We start from the raw sequence: 21,905 nt of genomic DNA, 5'->3' as shown, positions 1-21,905 counted from the left end.
GGTCTGTGTCATTTCTACTTATTTTTGAGACAAGATCCCATGTATCCCAGGTTAGCCTGGAACTTCTTGGGTAGCTGGGGGTGACTTTGAATTCCAGTTCCTTCTTCCTCTGCTTACTCAGTGCTGGGATGTAATTTAAGCAGGTGCCCACGTGTCTCGTCTTTATGTGATGTTGGGGATCCAAACCCCAGCTTTGTGCAAGCACTTTAGCAATTGAGCCAAATCCCGAGTTTCTGGCATTCAAAATTTAATTTTTTTTTTGACAGAGTCTCTCTAGATAGCCCTGGCTGTCTTAGAACTCACTATGTAGACCAATCTGGCTTTGAACTCACAGAGATCTGTCTGCCCCTGCCTCTGAAGTTCTGGGATTAAAGGCACACACCACTACACCTGGCTTGTAAGTTTACTTTCTTATATGTAAAGCTTTAACCCAGCAGTTTCCTTTGGAGTTGTGATATGAGTTGACAACCAGTTTTCTTTCACAGAAAGGCAAAGTATAGCCATTGGTGCCAGGTGAGGGGGACTTGCTGGTGACTGGGGTCTCCCCATCTCCCTCCTAGTGACTCTCATTCCATGCTGAGTACTTTTTTCTAGGCACTACAAACACCAGATATAAAACATTGCTTGTTTTAGCTGTGACCACAGAAAGGTTCTTCCAGAGATGTTTCAGGATTCCCTGGTGCTTTGAAGCAGGGAAACTACTTGGCCATTTCACTCCCAAGTTATACAGTATGGTAAAGACGAGAAGCTCAGCTGCTTCAGGCTTTCGTGGCACAAGTGTGTTCCCACAAGATGTTGGGCACTGAATGGATGAGTTAGTTTTTGACAGCTTGACGCAAGCTAGAGTTTCTGGGCAGAGGAACCTCAATTGAGAAGATGCTTCTATCTGATTGCCTATAGGAGACATTTTCTTCATTAGTGATTTATGTGGGAGAGCCCAGTTCACTGGGAGCAGTGCCATCCCATGGCTGGTGGTCCTGAGTGGTATAAGAAAGCAGACCGAGCAAGCCACGGGAAGCAAGGCAGTAGACAGCATCTTTCCATGGCCTTGTTCTTGCCTCTGGGTTTCTGCCTTGAGCTCCTACCCTGACTTTCTTGGATGACGTACTTACAGGCTGTAGAATGAAACAAACCTTTTCCTGCCTAAGTTGCTTTTAGTCATTGTCATCGTCACAGCAATGGAAGTCAAAGTAGGGCACTGGATACATCTGCTTCTGCATCTCTGAGGTGGCTATGTGAGGACTGGTTCCTATTTTCAGGCAGTTGACATCAACCAGGCTGGCTTCCTCCACAGCGAATGCTTCCAGCCACAGCCATGACTCTTTTGTCTTGGGTCAGCCTGGCCACACAGTACTGTTAAAGGCATTGGTTTCCAGGGTGTATGGCTGATCAAGTGTAAGCCAGCCACAGTTCAGAAACAAGTCTTCCAGTGCTGGCTCATCCAGCTCCATTTTTGAGGGAGACTTTTTTCCTTCTTCCTTCTGCCTCCTCCTCCTCCTCTTCCTCCTCCTCCCCTTCCTCCTCCTCCTCCTCCTCCTCCTCCTCCTCCTCCTCCTCCTCCTCCTCCTCCTCCTCCTCCTCCTCCTCCTCCCCGTGTACTTCTGTTTAATTTTGGTTCAGCGAAAGCAGAAGCCTGCACGAATCCCAGGAATAACTCAGTGCTGTGAGTGAATCTGACTGAGTACAAAGTACAAGGTCCCGGTGTAGATAACTGCAGGGATCTCTGACACAGTTCTTGGACTTAGCCTGGAGTGCTGCTGTGACCAGTGGCCAACTGATTGTCAGGCTCATGTCAGACTGGTGGTATAACCCCAGACACTGAGGGATAGAGCCTGACATCCCAAAACCACACAAAATGTTATTCATTAAATGGCCATGTGGGCAAAAGGACAACGACTACACGGGCACTGGAGCTTAGAGACGCATACAGAACATCTTCCCTCACTTCCCTTCCGGATCTAGGCGGGGCTATACGTTTCTTTACATTTCTATTTTGCAGAAGATCAGAGATCAATCGGAGCTGATAGTTGTCCTGGATGGGAAACCCACAGAAGTAGTCATCCTGCTGAGGCAGCGTTCCACAGTTTCTATTATTATGTTTTATTTTAACAAATGGTACTGAGAGTAGCATGAAGGAGGTAGAGAGTGATAAAACAGACCACAAAAGGTACCTGAGAAACCTTCCTTATGATCTTGCTAGCTGCTGGGGGAGAGAGAGACAATCAATAGTGTAGCTGCTGGTCAGCTACCCATGTTCCGGAAAAGAATCCTCATCCACACTCGTGAAAGCAACCTTACTTAAACACACCCAGTTATCAAGAAAGGACCTGAATTAAACCCACCCACTATTACATATAATTAAATATGTGCTAACAAAAACTTTTTTAAAACCATTTCTCACTATGCCTTGACTGTCCTGGGACTCACCTTGTAGACCAGGCTGCCCTTGAATTCACAGAGAGATACCTGTCTCTGCCTCCCGAGTCCTGGGATTAAAGAGATGTGCCATCCACCAAGTGTGCTTTAAGAAACACTTTTTTCAAAAGTTGTTTGTTCTATGACTCTGAAAACAGGATGTGAGAGAACTGTTACCCGGTGCCAGACCTGTTGTATGAGCTCACCTGGGGAGCAGGGAAACTCTTTCTCATCTGTATATAGAAGCCCCTTCTATTAACAGGAGCCTTATCAGGGGTTGGGGATTTAGCTCAGTGGTAGAGCGCTTGCCTAGGAAGCGCAAGGCCCTGGGTTCGGTCCCCAGCTCCGAAAAAAAAAAAAAAAAAAAAAAAAAAAAAGCAGGAGCCTTACCCCAGTCAGAAATCTCGGGGACAAAGATTGTAAGTGAGATAGGATCTGGTTGGAAGTAGAGTGAGGGGAAATACTGTTTATAATGATGGTAGAAATATGGTAGCAGGCAGAGGGAGTTCCTTTTCTAGGACACGGCTAGTTCATGGGCCTCTAGAGGAACCAGAAATCTAGAGGAAACATTCACATTGAGTGTGTCCAGTCTCCAACCATGCTTGAGTTGTCACGTGTCAAATGGGAGAGAGACCAGTTAGACCAGTTGCCTGGGGCCCTTGAGCCTGTCAGGATTTTGCCTGAAACCCTCAGGTCCGAGCCTTACCAGGAAGTAAAACATTGGCTTCTGTGTTCGAGGACTGGCTGACCCAGAGGCTGAGAACCAAGTGATTCGAACCACTCTGGATTATCATGGATGAAGAAGCCTGCCTTCTCAGACAAGCCCAGCCAGTCTGCTAATGGTGGAGCAAACAGCCAATGCCGACTGGATGAACTGAGACATACCTCAGTGTACTTGGCCAGCTGTTTGGTTTAATTAGGCAGACACATTCCCAGATACATTTGTCTCAGTTATTTTTAAATGACCATTGAATCCTCATTAGGGCTTTTTAATGACTACCAAAGAATGGCTTTGCAGTTTCCCCATGTCCCTAAAATTCTTTCTGTTAATCCAGCTGAATATATTTATCTCCCTCAGTAAATGAGGTACAAGCCACTGATTACCACCAAATAAAATCATCATATCTGTTATGTCACAGACATAGGTAGCCCAAGGCAGGATTCGAACTTGGTAACCTGTCCTCAGGGTAATGTTTATAGTAACCGTTCTTCCACCCACCCATCTTTGCCTTTTCAGGCAAAAGCTGAAAAGCCTCTCATTTTAATGATATGAATTTTTCATTTTTCTATGTGGGGATGATATGCCATAGCCAAGCCTTTTGTAGATTTATAACTGGAGGTGCTTTAGAAGTTATAAGGCAACAGATTTGCCTTGATTTATCAAGCCTTTGTCAGCAGTGTCTGGATTAGTTCCTCAGCCTTCCGCTACAGTCTATGAGTAATTTAAGGAGAAAACATGTGTAGAGCTTGGGGATGGCTCCATGGATACAATGTTTCCTGCATAAGCATGATGACCTGAGTTCAGACGCCCAGTACTTACAAAAAGCCTGGTGTGGTGGCATCCTGGTACCCTATCCCTGGGGAAGAAAGACAGAAAGATCCCCGGGGCTTGCTTCTCAGACAGCTGAGCTGAATTTTTGAGCCCCAGAGTCATGAGAAATAGTTTCAAAAAATAAGGTGGGAGCAACTGGGCAAGACAGGCAATGTTGACCTCTGGCATCTACATGTACAAACCCACACCCATTCGGACATACGTGAATGTGCATGTGTACGCATACACCACACACACACACACACACACACACACACACACACACACACACACACACAAAGAAAAAAAGAAAAGACATGTTGTTAGGAAGGTGACACAAAGCCAGTGCAATTGATGGGAAAACTGAAGAATCTGCTTGGGGAACAGGAAGCAGGACAGCTCTGCAGGCCCGAGGACAGGAAGCCCTTGAGAGTTCAGGCGTAGAGCACAGGGACCATAGATGATAAGGTTTTCAATGTCTAGTCACATCATCCAAGATTAAGTTCTCCGGAAAGAACACGGCAGTTGAACTTAAGTTTCATCTACACAATCGGGGGAAGGGCGAGTTCCCACACGAAATAAGCCTTGTATGGTGGTAGTGCTCTAAGTCCCCTTTGTCCTAAATTACTTTAGTTCTTGGTGACTCATGCTCTCCTGCAATGGCTTCTGTGGCTCTGCCGGAATCCAGACTTGAGTCCTTAGTACTTCTCTCCATTCCTAGGACCCACATATGTCATTGTTCCCCACTGAGTCTGGGACTCTAGATGTTATGATAATAACAGTGTTCACAGCTAACAGGGAAGACGTTTGGTCTATGGAAAATTGATAGTTCTGTTTTTAGGCCCTTTCAAATGCCACAGGGATCTTGGAACTTTCATCCTCAGAGTATTTGAGGATCTGTATCCTGTGCAGGGGTATTTCTTGCTGAAGTCCATTGTGTCCTACCTAGGACATGTTTTAAATCTCATCCTAACAAACATCAGGCATAATTCTCTCTGTGTCTCTCTCTGTCTCTCTCTCTCCCTCCATGTATTTATTTCAAGTACATGTATGATCCAGGGGGCTGGAGAGATGGCTCAGTGGTTAAGAGCACTGACTGCTCTTCCAGAGGTCCTGGGTTCAATTCCCAGCAAACACATGGTGGCTCACAACCATCTGTAATGGGATTCGATGTCCTCTTCCGGTGTGTCTGAAAACAGCTACAGTGTACTCATATAAAATAAAGATTTGTTTATAAAAAAATGTATGGGGGTTGGGGATTTAGCTCAGTGGTAGAGCGCTTGCCTAGGAAGCGCAAGGCCCTGGGTTCGGTCCCCAGCTCCGAAAAAAAGAACAAAAAAAAAAAATGTATGATCCATCACATACATGTAGAAATCAGAGTTTAATTTGCAGAAGCTGATTCTTTCCTTTTACCCTGTGGGTGTCAGGACTCGAACTCAGGCCATCAGGCCTGAGGGCAATACCTTAACCCACTGAGCCATATCATAGACCAAAGAATTTGCTCACCCTGTCCCCTAGTCAAAAGTTCTCCAGGGCCTGTCTCCCATCCCAGGGTCTCCGAGATTATGCTAATCTCTCATACCATTTCTTTCGTGATATGAGGACTCACGGTCCCCTCCCCTGACATACCAGAGACCTACAAATGAAAGTCCTTTATGTGTCAACCTGTGAATGGGTGTGCAGAGCATACTGGCTGTGAGGATTCCTCACTGTGCTTGGGGGAACGAAGGCTAAACCGAGCTCACAGGCCAGGGTGCATGGTAGGGGGTGGGATAAGCTCAGTGAAGAGGAATTGCTTGAAACTCAAGCTTGCATCCTGTAGCAACAGAAAGCTCTCAACCTGCCCTCTACCACATTAGGAGCCACTCTGATAAGAATCAGCACTCTGGGAATAAGGTCAAGAGTCCGGAGGACTCGCAGGGCTGAGGGATATGTGCTGTGGGCATTAAAACACTAAATGCACTTTCCCACAGAAACGCTGCTAGGAACGGTGGTCAGGGTCCTCAGAGTTATTAGTACAGTATTTAGGTACATTACAGAAATGTAAGCCTTTGTGGGTCGGTGTTAGGGTAGAGCTACCATTTAGAATACTGTTTCTATAGGAATACTTGTTTCTGATTCTAGACACACACAAAAACGAAACAAAACAAACAACCCCCCAACAACAACAAATAAACTAAGAAGCTAGGAATTGCCCATTTTGAGGCTTTCTCCAGTAAATACAATAGATTTGCTGGCTTTCGTACTCAGCCAGCTTACGACGTTCTGGTCTAAGATGTTGGCTTGGAGCCCAGAAGCCCTCTGCCACCCCTCGCTCTGCTGAAAATTTTGATTTAATACCCCCACGCCTCCAGAGTCCCTCAGCCAGGGTCGCCCTCCACCTCCAGGCCTATCTATAGGCATCCACTGGTTCGAGATAAGTATATTTCATCTTAAACTTGTTCATCTAAACATTCCAGAACTAAGAAAAGGGCACAAGGGTATATTGTGTGTGCATCTGTCCTCAGAAAGGAAGTGTCGCACCTACACCTGAAGTCCCTCAAGTCTGTCCTTGATTTTTTTGTCCCATTTCCCCTTCTAATCCAGAAGGAGTCACATGCCTAAAATCGGTGTCACAGCCGTATAAACTCCCATCTGGTGCATCCACTCTGGGCCCAGCCTCTGCTAGTGCTGTAGACACCGAGGGAAGGTGGAAAATCCTTTAGGGTGGGCAGATGAGCCTGCTCCTCAGGCAGGGTTGTGAGGATGTCATTGTGTACAAATGAAGAAGACACTCACTCACTTCGTGTCAGGCCCAGATTCTCAGAGGATGCCAGGGAGGCAGGTTTGGGAAGAAAGAAGGCAGGGTGACTCTCCGAGCTCGGTTTGTCTCGCCTGGCAGATGGTCTCTGTCTGGCGAATGTGGAATTAAGGCCAGGAAATTGGTAATCATGGAAAAGGGTGGGCAAGAGTGGGAAAGTCTCACCACAGGGGCCCCTCTGCAGAACCTAATATTTCTAGGTGGCAGGGGTAGGAGGTGGGGGTTGGGCAAAAAGAGAGCAAAGTCCATTCATTTCTTCATTAACATATTCACCTGACTATGTTCCTTCCCCCAGCCCCCTTCAGCTTCGTACTCAGCGTTAGGGATGGAGGGCCATAAATAAGAACAGAAAATGCTCTTCCCGGGTCTGAAGAAGTCTGTGGATTAGAATATGTCTGTTGTGTCAGATTTACAATATGACATAAACTAAAAAATGAAGGAGTCTTCCTGGGACTTCTTCTTAGCTTAATAAGTAGTCCAGGGTGCAGGGCTTACGAAGGTACCAGAAGGTTTGGTGGGACAGTAAGGAAGTGAAGGAATTCAGGATTCCAGACTCTACAGGTGAAGATGAACATGCAGGTGTCTATCCCACAAGTGCAGGTGTCTCCAGGGACCTCTGCACACAACACATTTGACACAGGCCACACACAGGGCCTCCCACAGCTACTGCTCTAGATACTGCCTTCCTGACTCCACCATTCTGAACCCACAAACCACTCGAGCCCCCACGCTACTGTGCACTTCCGCTTTGCCCCATCCTCCCAGACATTCTATTCCTGGCTTTTGGAACACCTGTCCATTGAACAAATCCTCATGCTTCCTCAACCTCACCGAACTATCTATAACTACCACTCTTTCTGGAGTATTTGTGCAGCTCACAGCACAGCACCCTTCCCACACACAATGGCGGACTTGTGGCATGCTGTTCAATATGAGTAAAATCTCCCTCCCCCACCACAATCCTCCGCTCCCCACTGACCACAGGTGGCTACAATTGGTTTCTGTTAAATGCAACCAGAAACCCAGCTAATCTCCTTCACCTTCTAGCTTGAACTGAAACCTGGCCTTCCCCTGAGGTTACTACTTCCCCTGTTGTCATTTTTAAGTAAAAGCTATTTTTTTCTCCCATGGCCCACAAACAGGGGGCACTTCCAATCTTCTTCTAGTTCTCTAGGACCTTACGAACAATTCTCTGTTCTGATATGAAAAACTTTTGCCCCACTGGGGACCAATAGCATTCCTCCCCTCGCCTTCCCATATGTCATCTCTGTCACCTTCCAACCTGGCTCTGCCCTCATGCTCACTGAATGTTTGGCCCATTTCTTCATCTTGGGCTAGAGTGAGGGACGGTGTGGCCCTACCTTGTCCTTTGTCACCACTGTCATAGTTCCACCCTGGAAATCTTAAATTACCTCTGTGGTCACCCAGCTCTCCCATACAATCTCATGGCTGGAGGCCTCTATATAATGCCAGTTGTGTCTTCATTGTCCTGGATAATAATTTAGTTACTTATCTGGTACTTTGTGTGTGTGTGTGTGTGTGTGTGTGTGTGTGTGTGTGTGTGTGGCTTACTTAACTTGATGACATGATATCGTTTGCCACACACACACACACACACACACACACACACACCGTGTATACCGTGGCATGGGGGTGGAGGTCAGGGGACAACTTGCAGTTTTGTGTTCCTGCCTCCCGCCCTGTGGCACCCAAGAGATTGAACTCAGGTTGTCAGCCTTGGCAAGCATCTTAACCCACTGAGGCATCCTGCCTGCTCTGCATAAACTTTTTCTCTTGCTTTCCTCGTCCTTCAGTCCAGAGCGATCATGACGTTTGTTTACTCTTCTTGCCCTGTGGCTGCTCTGTGCATTGATCAATTTGGTTATTACTATTATTCAATAAGGACTTATTACACATCTCCTGTGTGCCAGGGATTGGCATTGTAAGGGCAGAGCTCTCCCGACAAGCAGCTCACAGCCTCGGAAGGAGGCAGATCTAATGATCACACACATAAACATAATTATAAGCTGTGATAAGACCTGGGTGTGGGCCTGGGAGGTAGAGTGCATGCCAGGAAGAAGAAAGATGGCGCGCAAAATCCAAAGGTAGAATGGAGCATGGCTGGAGGGAGTGGAGTGACAAAACCTGTATGGTTGGAGGCAGAGAGCTGGGGCGGGGAACGGGTGAGGCCAGGGGAGGGGCGAGAGGGGGTGGGGAAGGGCAAGACAGGAAGACACGCATTTTGAAAGGACAGCTGTCAGAAGATGACTAGGTGAAACACAGGGGCAGGGGGTTCCAGGCAACACAACTATTCTCTAGTCATTGTAATGGCAGACCACGACCTGTACATCTGTCAGAACCCAGGGGGATATGCGGGAGTAAATCTTGATGTCGACATGGACTTTAGTTAATAATTAATAACTAATAGTTATTAATAACTATTAATAGTTATTAATAACTAATAGTTAATAGTTAATAATTTAATAATAAATAAAAATAAATTAAGCTGGGCATGGTGGCACTTATAATCCTACCCCTTGGAAGGTAGGAGCAGAAGGAAAGGGAGTTCATGGTCATCTTGGCTGCATAGCAAGTTCTAGGCCATATGTGCTGTGTGAGAACGAATTTCAACAAAACAGGTGTGAGGTTTTACTCCCAGCACTCCAGAGGCAGAGACAAGAGAATCTCTGTGGTTTCAGCACAGACAAAACTACATAGACTACAAAACCCCAAACCAAAGCCAGAAGCAAAGAATACGTACTATCAAGAGACGTCCATAGTAAGGAAACTGAGCAGGGAGGGTATGTATAAGGGAACTCTGTGATATACACTCAATTGTCTACAGACCTGGAAAACTGCTCTAAAGAATAAAAATGTATTCAGTGGGAAACTCTCCAGTCGCTGTAAGAAAAGAGGTTTGGAAGCAGAGGAATCATGGGCTTCCTATTCGAAGGGTCTGGAGTGTGTTTTAGTTCTTGAGAGCTTGCCTAGCATGGGTGAGGTTTAGGTTGGATCTGAAGCCTCAAAAAGAAAGAAAGGAAAGAGAGATGTAGATAAGAGAAGCAGAGAAATCGAGAAGCTGAGACAGAGACTCAAGCCAGCATAGAAGTATGGCCCATACAGGTCCATCTACTCTGGAGACAAAGGCAGAAATAGCTTTTGTTAAAGTAGGTATTCCAGGCCACCCTGGACAATATAGTAACAGTCAATCAGAAGCAAAGACTGCAAGAAAGGAAGGGAGGGAGAGAAGAAGAGGGGGAAAGAGGGAAGGGAAGGGAAGGGAAGGGAAGGGAAGGGAAGGGAAGGGAAGGGAAGGGAAGGGAAGGGAAGGGAAGGGAAGGGAAGGAAGTATCCCAGAAGTACAGGCAGAAAATTTGCTGGCTCAGCCTAGGAAGAGAAGAGAAGTGTCCAGAACAGAACGTGATATTGACAAGACTTGGTGATGAACTGATTGTGGGCTGAGATCAAGTGCCTCTGGGACTTCTGGCTTACTTAACTTGATGACATGATATCGTTTACCAGTTGTTACAGAGGCTCCAGGACAGTTTTATCAATCCTATCCCTATAAACCGAGACACTTGAACACACGAATTCTTAACAGGCATGTGAATAGGATGCTCACAAAAAGCCACTTCATCGCCTGCTTTCCCAGCGCTGGCTGTGATCATTCCCTATGTCATACCATGAGTCCTGTTCTTGCTTCACTATGCATTGAACTAGACAAGATTGGTTGTCCTCTCAGGACCTTGGTATTTATTCTGGTGTTATGAGGGTGAGTCAGATGGTCTCTAAAGGGTACACAGCAGAGATGGGGCAAGCTAGTGGTTTCGTGTATTTGTGTGTGTGTGTGTGTGTGTGTGTGTGTGTGTGTGTGAGAGAGAGAGAGAGAGAGAGAGAGAGAGAGAGAGAGAGAGAGAGAGAGAGAATCTTTAGGAATGCTATCTCCCTTTGAGACAGGGTCTTTCCCACTTACTAGGATAGGGTAGCTGGTTCCAGGTATCCTCCTGCCTCTACCTGCCCAGCACTAGAATTGTAAACACAAGCTACCACACTGACCTTTTTATATGGGTTGTGGGGTTTGACCTTGGGTCCTCCTGCTCGCAAGATAATCACTTTTTCTGATTGAGCCATTCCCCATAGCCCCTAAACTGGTAATTTCTAGAAGCTAGAGGCCTTCTAATCTTGAAAGACTGTGTGGCTCTCTAAGCCCAGGGCTTCTACCATGAACACTACAACACCCAACTTATCGTCTGGTGTTCTCCTGCTGTGTACAGCTCCTGGATCTCTGTGCTCCAGCCCTATGACTAGGGTCTATCTATACAAGCTTTCATAACCTCGAGTAACCCTGGACCAACACCGAATACTCCTTTCCAAGTCACACGACCAGATGGTCCCAGGGGAAATTCAGTTCTCTGCGTGTTTTTATTTCCAAATGAAGCCTCTCTTCAGACAACAGAACAAATGTGCCAACATCCTGTTCCAAAAACTAGAAAACACAAACTCCCAAGAACCACCAGCCCTTGAGTCAGTCTGGCTCAAAGAGAATGCCTATTACTAATTCGAGATCCTGGAGCTTACCTCCGCTTGCCTCACTGGTAGTAACACTGCACAGACCGTGTAAGGAACTGACTCATGCTGTCAGTTTGTCCTTGGCTTACCAGTTACAAGTATGAGGGGCTGCCCTTCAGTCTGCCCTTCATTTGCATAGTAAACTGTATCTTTGGCTTCCAGTGGGGATGGGAGTAGGGGTGTAGGGGAGTGACTCAAGGTTACAGGCTAGTATCACTTGATGATGCTTTTGAATGGCTTCTCTAGAATACTTCATCGGGTACTGCCTGAGTAAACAAGATGATCCAAGTCTGGCATAAGGAGCCAGCGCTCGTTGAAATCTATGCACTTGGACCCAGACCAAGGACTGCCCCATAGAATCCCTGAGCAACAATCCTCTTGGAGATGGCATTCCCCTACCCAGGGCTACTGATACTTTTGCACAAGGAACTTGGCACAGGTTCCCTAATCCTTACTCTGGTTAGCATTGGAGGGATCCACAAGGCCCAGTGGTCTTCTCAAAGCCAGCCCTGTTCACCGCCTGCCTTGTACCCTCCTCAGAGCTCCTGAATCTAGCTTTCTCTTCTGTGGTGAATGGAAGGCTTCTCTGGGGTATAAGGCTTACCCACCCCACCATGGTAAAGGTGTCGATTTTATAGAATGGACGCCCTGTTCCATTATAATCCTTTCTTGTAAGGGAAGTTTATTAGACTTAAACTGCTGGTTGCTGGTCAGGTAGTGTATTAATTGTCCTTGGTCAAGTGCCAATCCTGAGTTTAATCAGCTGTCTTGACCTCAGGAGATGGGGTGAGTCATGTGGTGTTAAATGGGACAACCTGTTACTCATGTTCCTGAGGGCAGCTAGTGCAGAAAGCATCGGACAATTTACTATTGAAAAACTTTTATTACTATTATTATTAAACCTCACTTGAACAAGTGCACTTGGTAAATCAGAATGTCTCTGAGACAATTTCCTAATGACTCGGTTGACATCTTCCTTTCTCTGACTAGAGAAGAAGACACCTGGGTGCACACAGTAGGTGCAGCATGGCTACTTTTCAATGAAAGAATAAATTCCTGAATAAAGCCGTCAATCTGTGGGGTAGAGAGAAGTTGGAACTATGAGGAGAGGAATGTAATGAATCAAAAGTTTGACTGAGTCAGGCTATGAGTAAGCCAAGTTATGAATAAGCAGAGCTATGGTGTGTAAAGAGCCCACAGTGTACATGACAAGAGAGCTAGGCAGTAAGCATGGCAGGCACCAGGGAGGACTGAGTCACCTCGGAACTCATTCCTTGAATTCATAGCTTCCTTCCTACTCAATTCTTCCCGACCCTAATAGCCCATTCTTCCCTGGGGAAGTCCTGGGAGCATGGACTCTTACAACAAAACTCCCTGAGGCTAACCTGAGTAAACTGAAATTCTTGGTAACCTCAGCTTTGGAGAATCAATTATTACTGTGCCCATGAAGTCATCATCGTCCCTTTCTCTGAGTAGTCTGGCAGTCAAGCTGTGTGGAAACATAGACACGTTTTATACAAAGTGGAGATGCCACCTTAGACTCGATCTAGAACCCCTGTATAATAAACTGCATTTTAAATTTCTTCTTTTTCTTTTTTTTTTTTTTTTTGGTTCTTTTTTTCGGAGCTGGGGACCGAACCCAGGGCCTTGCGCTTCCTAGGCAAGCGCTCTACCACTGAGCTAAATCCCCAGCCCCCATTTTAAATTTCTTTAATGCTGGGCACGGTGGTGCATGCCTTTAATCCCAGCACTTGGGAGGCAGAGGCAGGCAGATCTCTGTGAGTTTGAAGTCAGCCTGGTTTACTGGTCTGCAAAGTGAGTTCCAGGACAGTCAGAGCTCTGGAGCTCCATCACATGACCCTATATTAAAAACAAAATAAAACCAAAACAAAATAAAAGGAAAGAAAAGGAAAAAAAGAAAAAGGAAAAAATCCTATTTTTTTTGAGACAGCATCTCACCTTGGCTGGCCTGGAACTCGCTATGTAGTGCAGGCCTCAGACTCCCAGAGATCCTGTTTCTACCTCCCAAATGCTGGCTTTGAAGACATACGACACCACTTCTGGCCATAGCATGCTACATTTGTCTTTTTTCAATAAAATTCCTATCCTGTTGAAGCAAGAGCAAACAAATTTGCTCTATTGTACCCACATCCTTAAATTAAACATTAGTAAGTAAGAAAAATTAAATGTTACTTTAAGACAATTTTAGGGGGTATTATGAAGATTGATCTTTTTCATCACACCAATATTCACTTTTGGATTTCTGTGCATTATTAATCACTTAATTACGTACGACCTACCAAGCTGCAAGTTACCCTGCAGCCTTGAGTCCTTTTTGGTATCTAAGTCTCTTGTTTACTATAGCTGCTATAACAAGTTACCATATGTCGATTTGCCTAAATGGCACAAATTCATTATCTTGTAGTTAGTGGGGGAGGAGTTGGATACGGACCTGGACTGGGCTCAAACCAAGGTATCATCGGAGATGCTTGCTTCTCTGGAAGCTCTGGGGAAGGAAGGCTTCTCACTTTTTCTCAGTTTCTAGAGGCTTTTGGCTCCATCCTTCCCTTCCAAAGCCAGCGCCTTGTTTGTGTTACAGATCTGACCCTCTTTCCCGGGCCGTTCTCCCTCCAACTGATGTCAGCTGGCAAAGGTTCTCTGTGGGGCTTCCACAATAATCTTGCAATGTCCAGTCCCTTAACCTTAATTACATCTATAAAATCCCTTTTGTAGCATAATATATTCACAGATTACCTTGGATTAGGACACACATCTTTTAGGGAAGCAATTACTCCGCCTGGCACACTATAATTACCAATCCTTCTGTGGTCTGATAAGAACATTTAGGATCATGACGGCATTCAAGATGCGTCTCAGAAGCACAAATTGCTAGAAAGGAGAAACCTCACAATAAATAAAATATAGTCCTTTCCACTGGAGACCAGCAGAACTGGGTATGTTGGCTTAGGCAGGCACTCTCAGCACTTGTGTGGCAAAGAGAGAGTAGGATCCAGAATTTGAGGGTAGGGTACCTAGTAAGACTGTCAAACAAACGAACAAAAAGAAGAGGAAAGAAGTCAGTAGAAAGGGAAGAGAACTGTGATTAGCTTCAGTGTGCGTGTACAGTAAGGTTTACATTAACTTTTACAGGGATCCTTTCCGATAGACATTATCTTCCTCTTACAGCCAGGGAAAGTGAGATTCTGAGTAGCTAAATTCTCTGTGCAAGGTTACATAGCTGATCCTAGCCGATCATCTGGACTCTCAGCTAAATCTGTTAGGTTCTCAACCCCACGAAGTTTTTCCGGTCCACATCACATGGCCGTGCAATTTAGCCCACATATATGAAAATGACTGGACAAGGGGTTCCCTCAGGGATTTTAGGTAGAACTATTTTTTGACTTTTAAATTTTCTTCTTTTTTTTCTTTTTCTTTGTTTTTTTTGTTTGTTTGTTTGTTTGTTTTTTTTCAGAACTGGGGACCGAACCCAGGGCCTTGGGCTTGCTAGGCAAGCGCTCTACCACTGAGCTAAATCCTCAACCCCAACTTTTAAATTTTCTACTTATTTTTTAAAAAAAAAAATAGGATCGTGCTATGTTTCCCAAGAGTTGGTCTTGAACTCCTGGGCTCAGTCAATCCGTCTGCCTCAGCCTTCCACGTATGTGATCACACCCAGCTAGGCTCTTTAAACATATACCTCTCATTAATGCTCCGAAGAAAATGTGATCCCAGGACAGAATGCTCCCTCTGTTTCCCTGCTGTGTTATAGAGTCACCTCTAGCCCTCCCCATTATTCCCCCAGAAAAAGACCACAGATTATTCTCCCTGCCATTTTTTTTAAACTAGAAAGGCTGTGAGTCTGAGGCTGTCTGGGAGACTCCCTGATCTATCTCTAATCTCTCTCTCTCTCTCTCTCTCTCTCTCTCTCTCTCTCTCTCTCATTCTGTCTTTGGATGAGTATGCTCATGATGTGTGAATGGAGGCTAAGTCAACCTTGGGTGCCATTTCTCAGGAGCCATCATCTACCTTACTTCTAGAGACAGTTTCTTACTGGGTTCTCGGGCTTGACCAACAGACAAGCTTGCTAGCTACTGTGGGCCTCAGAAGATCTACCTGTCTCTACTTCCCCAGTAGAGCTGCCACTCTGGGCTTTTTGTGATGGTGGCGGTGGTTCTCACTATTCAGCCTTGGTTGTCCTGGAACTCACTATGTAGACAAGGCTGGCCTTACATTCACAGAGATCTTCTTGCCTCTGCTTCCCAAGTGCCAGGATTAAAGGTGTATACGGTCAAGTCTCTTCCCTCCCCCACTCTCACCCCCATAGCTCCCTGTTTAAAACTAATGGCACTCAAATCTGGGTCCAAGAAGCCAGTGAGAAAGTTTCACTGTGTCTCCTACTCATCCAGTTACTATCCCCACACTGGCATGACTGTGGACCAGGCTCACTAAGGATGCACTCGCCACAGGAGGGGAGGTCCATAGCATCCTTTGAAGCTAAGCGAGGCTGTTGCTTCTGTTTGGAGAGCCTCCCTCACTTGCCAGGCCTGCCTATTGATCTGCCTGCTCTCCTCTGGCCCTCACTTCCTCCTATAGTGCCTGTGACTCTCTCCACTGTCCACTGTTTGATCAACAGCCCTCCTCCCGGCAGGTTATTTGTATGTACTTTGGTCATCCCGTCTAGCTCTGCCCTCTGGTATTTATTTGCCCTTGATTTCTGTTGACGAAAGGACCTCTACCTCACTGCTCTTAAAGCCCCTTGCGTTTCCTGGTACGTCCTTCTTCTCTCAGACCCTCAACCTGCTGCCACCTTCGGCACCTCTCCCCTGTATGGGGGACCCAACGTATCCTGCTATCAGCAAGTCTACCTGTTGAGATCAGCTGTGATCTGAGAGGATGACTTGAAGTTCCTACTATATTTTCCTTCAGGTTGCGTGTGCACATGTATGGTGGGGAGCTATGTTCATACGTGTGATTCATACATGTGATGGTCAGAGGACAACTTGGCAGGAGCAGGTTCCCTGTTTCCACCATGTGGGTCCCAGGGATCAAACTCAGGCCACCTGGCTTGCGGCAAGCGCCCTTATTTACTGAATTAGCTCCCTGGCTTTTCCTTGGTTCTTTCAGGGTCTTAGTATTTGTGGTGTGATGCGATCGTGCTGTCTAATTTATATTCTTGAACCGCATTCTTCTGCACCTCAGAATGTGTTCTTTGCAGAGTTTATTTATGCTTCTCTTGGCTGACACTCATAGAGAGAGATTCATTTTCAAATGTCTGAGCAAATCTGTTTACTTTTTCAGATCAGCTAACACTAGCCAGTAACTAGAAGGGTGGGTATAATGACCAGGCTCACAGTGGTGTTTGACCTTAGCACTTGGCTTTGATTAAGTAGCCCATAAAAGCCACGTGTCATAACTCACACAGTATTTAATCTTTCCAACAACTCTCCATGTCTTCATCTCAGTTTTATAGATCAGGAAACTAGGGCCCGAAAAGAGTAAGTCAGTTGCCAGTGCTCCTTAGCACCGATAGTTAAAGCCAGGATCTTTTTTTCTTTTTTTTTTTTTCCTTCAGTTTTTCAAGGCAGGGTTTCTCTCTGTAGCCCTGACTGTCCTAGAACTCACTCTGTCAACAGGCTACCTTGGAACTCAGAGATCTGCCTGCCTCTCTCTCCTGAGTGCTAAGATTAAAGGCAAGTGCCAACACCACCACTGGGCTAGAGCCAGGAACTTAACCTCACTGTCAGTTTCCAGGCTTCCACTACACTTCATTGCTCCTCTTGGTTCAGATCTCAGCTTACAACATGGAGAAGCAATGTCAAAACCCCAGCCAAGCAGCATAGAGCGTAGACATGAAGAGAATTTTGACTATTCTCTTTTGATAGGATAAAATTGGATCACGATGGCTAAGAAGGGTAGTGTCCTCTATAGAAGGACCAGGCGAGGCCATCTATGACCCTCTCTGTCCTGGAAGGCTGCAAAGACATAGCACCAGTCCAGACAGACAAACAGGGAACCTGAAGAATAGGTAGAAGTGTGGGGAGAGAAGGGGCTGTAGCTGGAGGAATCTCACACTAGCAGTTCCCCCATATGAGAGCCACAGCTCAACTCATGTGTTTTTGCCAAATGCGATAACAGCTGAAATAGAGTGGGGGCAGGGAGAGATGGAGATTGGGTACGGGGTCTCCACGAGCACAGACATGATGACGAACTCTGCTTTCTCGTTGCTGTCATTCATCCTGTGTGGGGTCCTACAGCATTGGTCTGACCTCGAGGCATGTGGTTGGGCTGTAAAGGGTTGGGGCAGGGATTTTGTAGGCTACAGTGTAGAACTTCTCACCTAAGACAATGATGGCTACCCAAATCAGAGGAACTGGACAGACTCCTAGGAGCCAAAATCTCAGAAGCTAGAAGGTGAGTTTGGAGTTAGGATGTGAGTGGGGGATGTCACCAAAACAATGAATTAATAGTAGAAATGAATTAGTAGTAGAAAAAGTATGTATATATATATATGTGTGTGTGTGTGTATATATATATATTTTTTTTTCCCTACACAGGGTTTCTTTGTGTAGTCATGGCTATCCTGGAACTCACTCTGTAGATAGACTAGGCTGCCCTCGGACTCAGTGATCCACCTGCCCCAGCCTCCCGAGTGCTACAATTAAAGGCGTGACCGTGTCTTCTATCATGCTTGGTTCTTTGCCAGCTCTCTCCTAATTTACAGTGTAAAACATGTTCTATGCTGTAGAGTCTACAGAAAGCCCAGGACTCCTGATTTCCATGCCTCATTTTCTACCCGTCACCTGCTTTGTCCTGAGGGTGTCTGCTTGTATCCTGCTGCTGTCTACTGCACCGTCTGCTCGCTTTGGTTAGGCTACTCACTAAGGTAATCCTCTTGTTCATCTCTTCCAGGTTCAACCCTTGACTACATTCTGCAGCTTGCGAGCTCTCATTCTGATAACTGGCTATTTATTCTAGGACATCCGGAGTCCTTGTAGGTGGCCCCCGGGTGACGTTCCTTTACTTACTTCCACCTTGGAACCAAGAGAGATCTGTGCCGTGAGCGCTGTGTGAACCACACAACCAATCCGCCATCCCCTCCCAACACTGTAATTTCTACTTGCAGAGTCGGGCAGGAAATGTTTGTAGCATGGAACTCAGGACAGGTTGCCTAGGCTTCTCCAAATGACAAACGGGAACACTGGAAGATTAATTTATCCAACACTGAACTTGAATGTCCTCTACTACAGTTTTAAGAGAAAGTAAGCAAGGCCTTTCTTCCTGCCTTTTGCTTTTTCTTGTACACCAAGCATACCAACCACGATTTGACAGAGCAAGGAATTTTGCCAAAGTGATCACACTTGTTCAAGTCAGTCCCCAGGTCAAGAAAGAGGATGCCACCTGCACGCAATCCTTCCATGCCCCAACCTGGTTACCCCTCCCCATATAACATCTGCTTTTCTGACTCCTAATGGTTCACTTTTGCCTGGTTTGGAACTTCATACACATAAAGTACACCCGCTGTATTCTTTCTAGTTTATTACTACATTTGTAAGATTCCACCATGTTGTAAGTCCCCGCCCCTTGTATATTTCATTGTCTGAATACATTACTCTTTATCCTCTCTACTGCTTTTGGCCGTTTGGGCTGTTTCTCGTTTTTAGCTAGTTTTATGCTAACTCTTGCTGTGAACATTCTTGTGCATGTCTTTTGATGAACATATGTGTGCATTTTGGTTGGGTCTGAATCTTGGAGTAGAATTCTTGGGTAAAAAGTATATGCATATGTTCAATTTTAGTAGATACTGCCAAATGGTTTTCCAAAGTTGTAACCAAGAAGCACTTTTTTTTTTTTGAGACAGTGTCTGTTGCTTAGGTTGGCCTCAAATGTACTGCGTAGATGAAGCTGGTTCTGAAATCCTGAGCCTTCCTAAGTTCTTCATCTTCCTGACTCTACCTCCCAAGAACTAGGATTTACAGATGCGCAGCACCACGTCTGGCTTTTTCTTTGTTGTCTGCTGTGCTGGTGGTTCAGAGGGAGTGGACTAAGAGGTCATAATAGCCCAGGCTGGTGTTGAACTTTGTAAGTAGATGACCTTGAATTCCCTACCTTGCCTCCTCCCAAGTGCTGGGATTACACGTGTGAACCACCTAAAAGTGTAGAGATAATATACAATATAAATTTCTTGGAACGAGCAGGAAAGGGGTACAGAGGCAGGCAGAGAGGAATGTGGTCAGTACTGTCTGCCAGTTTAAAAGTAGTCCTTCTGGGATCAGTGGTTACAGTCATGGACTACCCTTCCAGAGAGCAGGGGTTCAGTTCTCAGAACTCACATGCTGTCTGGCAACTATCCTTAACTGCAGTCTCAGCAGATCCTGTGCCTTCCCCTGACTTCCATGGACACTGGACGTGCATATGGTCCGTAGACGCACACATAGACAAAACGTTCATCCACATGATAATATATAAGTAATGGTTTTTTTTTCTTTTTCTTTTTTCTTTTTTTTTTTTTTTTTGAGCTGGGGAGCCTAGCAAGCGCTCTACCACTGAGCTAAATCCCCAACCCCATAAGTAATGTTTTTAAAAGAGTAATCCTTCCTTCTACTCTGCCATCAGGATTAAGAGTTGTGTGTGGAGTTTTTTGTTTTGTTTTGTTTGTTTTATGGGGTTTTGCTATGGAGCCTGTGCTGATCTTTGGTTTAAAATCTTCCTGCTACCTCAAAGGCTGGGATTTTAAGTGTGTGCCACCATTTCTGGCTTTGCCACTTTTTCCTGCTAATTTCTTCCCAACTCATGGGACTTGGACAACATATGCCACCCTGAAGGAATTCTGCAATTCAAGAAATTTGGACTTAGCTTGGCGGTGGTAGCACATGCCTTTAGTCTCAGCACTTGGGACACCGAGGCAGGCATGAACCAGAGGCCAGCCTGGTCTACAGTGTAAGGTGTAGGACAGCCAGGACTACAAAGAGAAATACTGTCTCGAAAAGCAACTGAAAACAAAATAAAACAAAAATCAACTTAGGACTTAGTATGAAGTGTCTTGGCGAAGTAGAAATGAGATACCAAGTCAGAGGAGTTGGTAAACCACAGTTCTGGGCAACAGGTCAAGGACCAAAAAGGCTAAAGGAAAATACAGTGGGGACAAGTGTAGGGTTGACAAAATAAAGGGAGAAATACATGTAGCAAGTTGGCATAGTGGGCTTTGAATCCAGGGAGAGGAAGAAACCACACACACACACACACACACACACACACACACACACACACAGGTGCGTGAACAGAATGGAAACAGTCTATAATTCACAACTCGCCTTTATGCACCAGCCTGGCGTAGATGACAGTGGTCAGCCAACTTTTAAAAAACACTGAAAAATACAGAACAAAATATCCCCATCCTCCTGACAACCAGTGCTGAGTAAGCCTTGTCTGGAAACTTCCTTTAAGCATAATTGCAAACTTCTGGGAACTTGAATGAAGAGGATGGGGGTGGAACAGACAAAGTTTTCTGTCAAAGATCTGATGTTTGTGCAACACACATCTCTCCAGGAACTCTTAGCTTGGCGGCACACTTGGAAGACAGCAGTTGTACCCCACAGGATACCACGGCCACCTTGGGTCCCTTCTGTATCTCTCAAGGATGGGGGGAGGAGGGGACAGGCTCACATGTACTTCTGAGAAGCCATTCACTGACTGACTTCAACCACTTCTGGTGTGTAGCCACTTCTCTGCTGGAGTGGGGAGAGGGCTTCCTCCCACCTGTTCCATAGTCGCCACAAGAAAGAGCAACTCTGAGCCTCGTTTCCTTGGGTGCCTCTAACGGCCCAGAGGTTTTACTCAATTTTGGTTTTCATTTAAACCAAAAACAACCAAGGTGCTATGACTTCATCATGTGCCACACTCAGAAACTATCTCTCCTTATCGGTGACAGGTGACTCCCTCACCTTATCCCTATAATAGTAAATAATTACTATGTGACCTTGAACAAGTTACTCAGCATCTCTATTTCTTTCCCATGGGTGACGTGGGAAGAAAAATAAGAACCTTTTAGATATAGTGAAAGTTCAATAAGATTATTTGTCCAAGGGTCATAATTCTCCATCTCTCTGTCTCTCCATCTCTCTGTCTCTGTCTATCCCTGTCTCTGTTTCTCTGTCTCTGTCATTTGTCTGCCTCTCTGTGCCTCTCTCTCCTCTGTCTCTGTTATCTGTCTGTCTCTCTGTGGCTCTCTCTCCTCTGTCTCTGTCTGTTGTCTGTTTCTCTCTGTCTCCGTCCGTCTGTCCGTCTGTCTGTCTGTCTCTGTCCTGATAAGATTGACATCTGAACCCTGGCCTGTTCTCAGTTGCAGAGTAGGCTCAATGTGAAATATGACTCAGTGGTGTCCATTTGTCCTCTTGGAGTTCAGTGCTCTTTGTTTTCTATGTCACTGACTTGGTGAGAGTAGGAAGTGAGGGCCTGTAGGAAGTGAGGGCCTGCAGTGAGGGAGGGGGATGAGAGTATGGTGGGAAGGGGATACCCGCAGCTTAAGGTAGAACTCTGGTGTTCTTGATCAGATAGCGTCTAATATGATTGCAAACCAACTCGAGTCTTTAA

Source organism: Rattus norvegicus, chromosome 10 (genome assembly GCF_021556685.1).
Source record: "Rattus norvegicus strain SHRSP/BbbUtx chromosome 10, alternate assembly SHRSP_T2T, whole genome shotgun sequence".
NCBI classification, from domain to species: Eukaryota; Metazoa; Chordata; class Mammalia; order Rodentia; family Muridae; genus Rattus; species Rattus norvegicus.
This window is presented reverse-complemented; position numbering follows the sequence as displayed.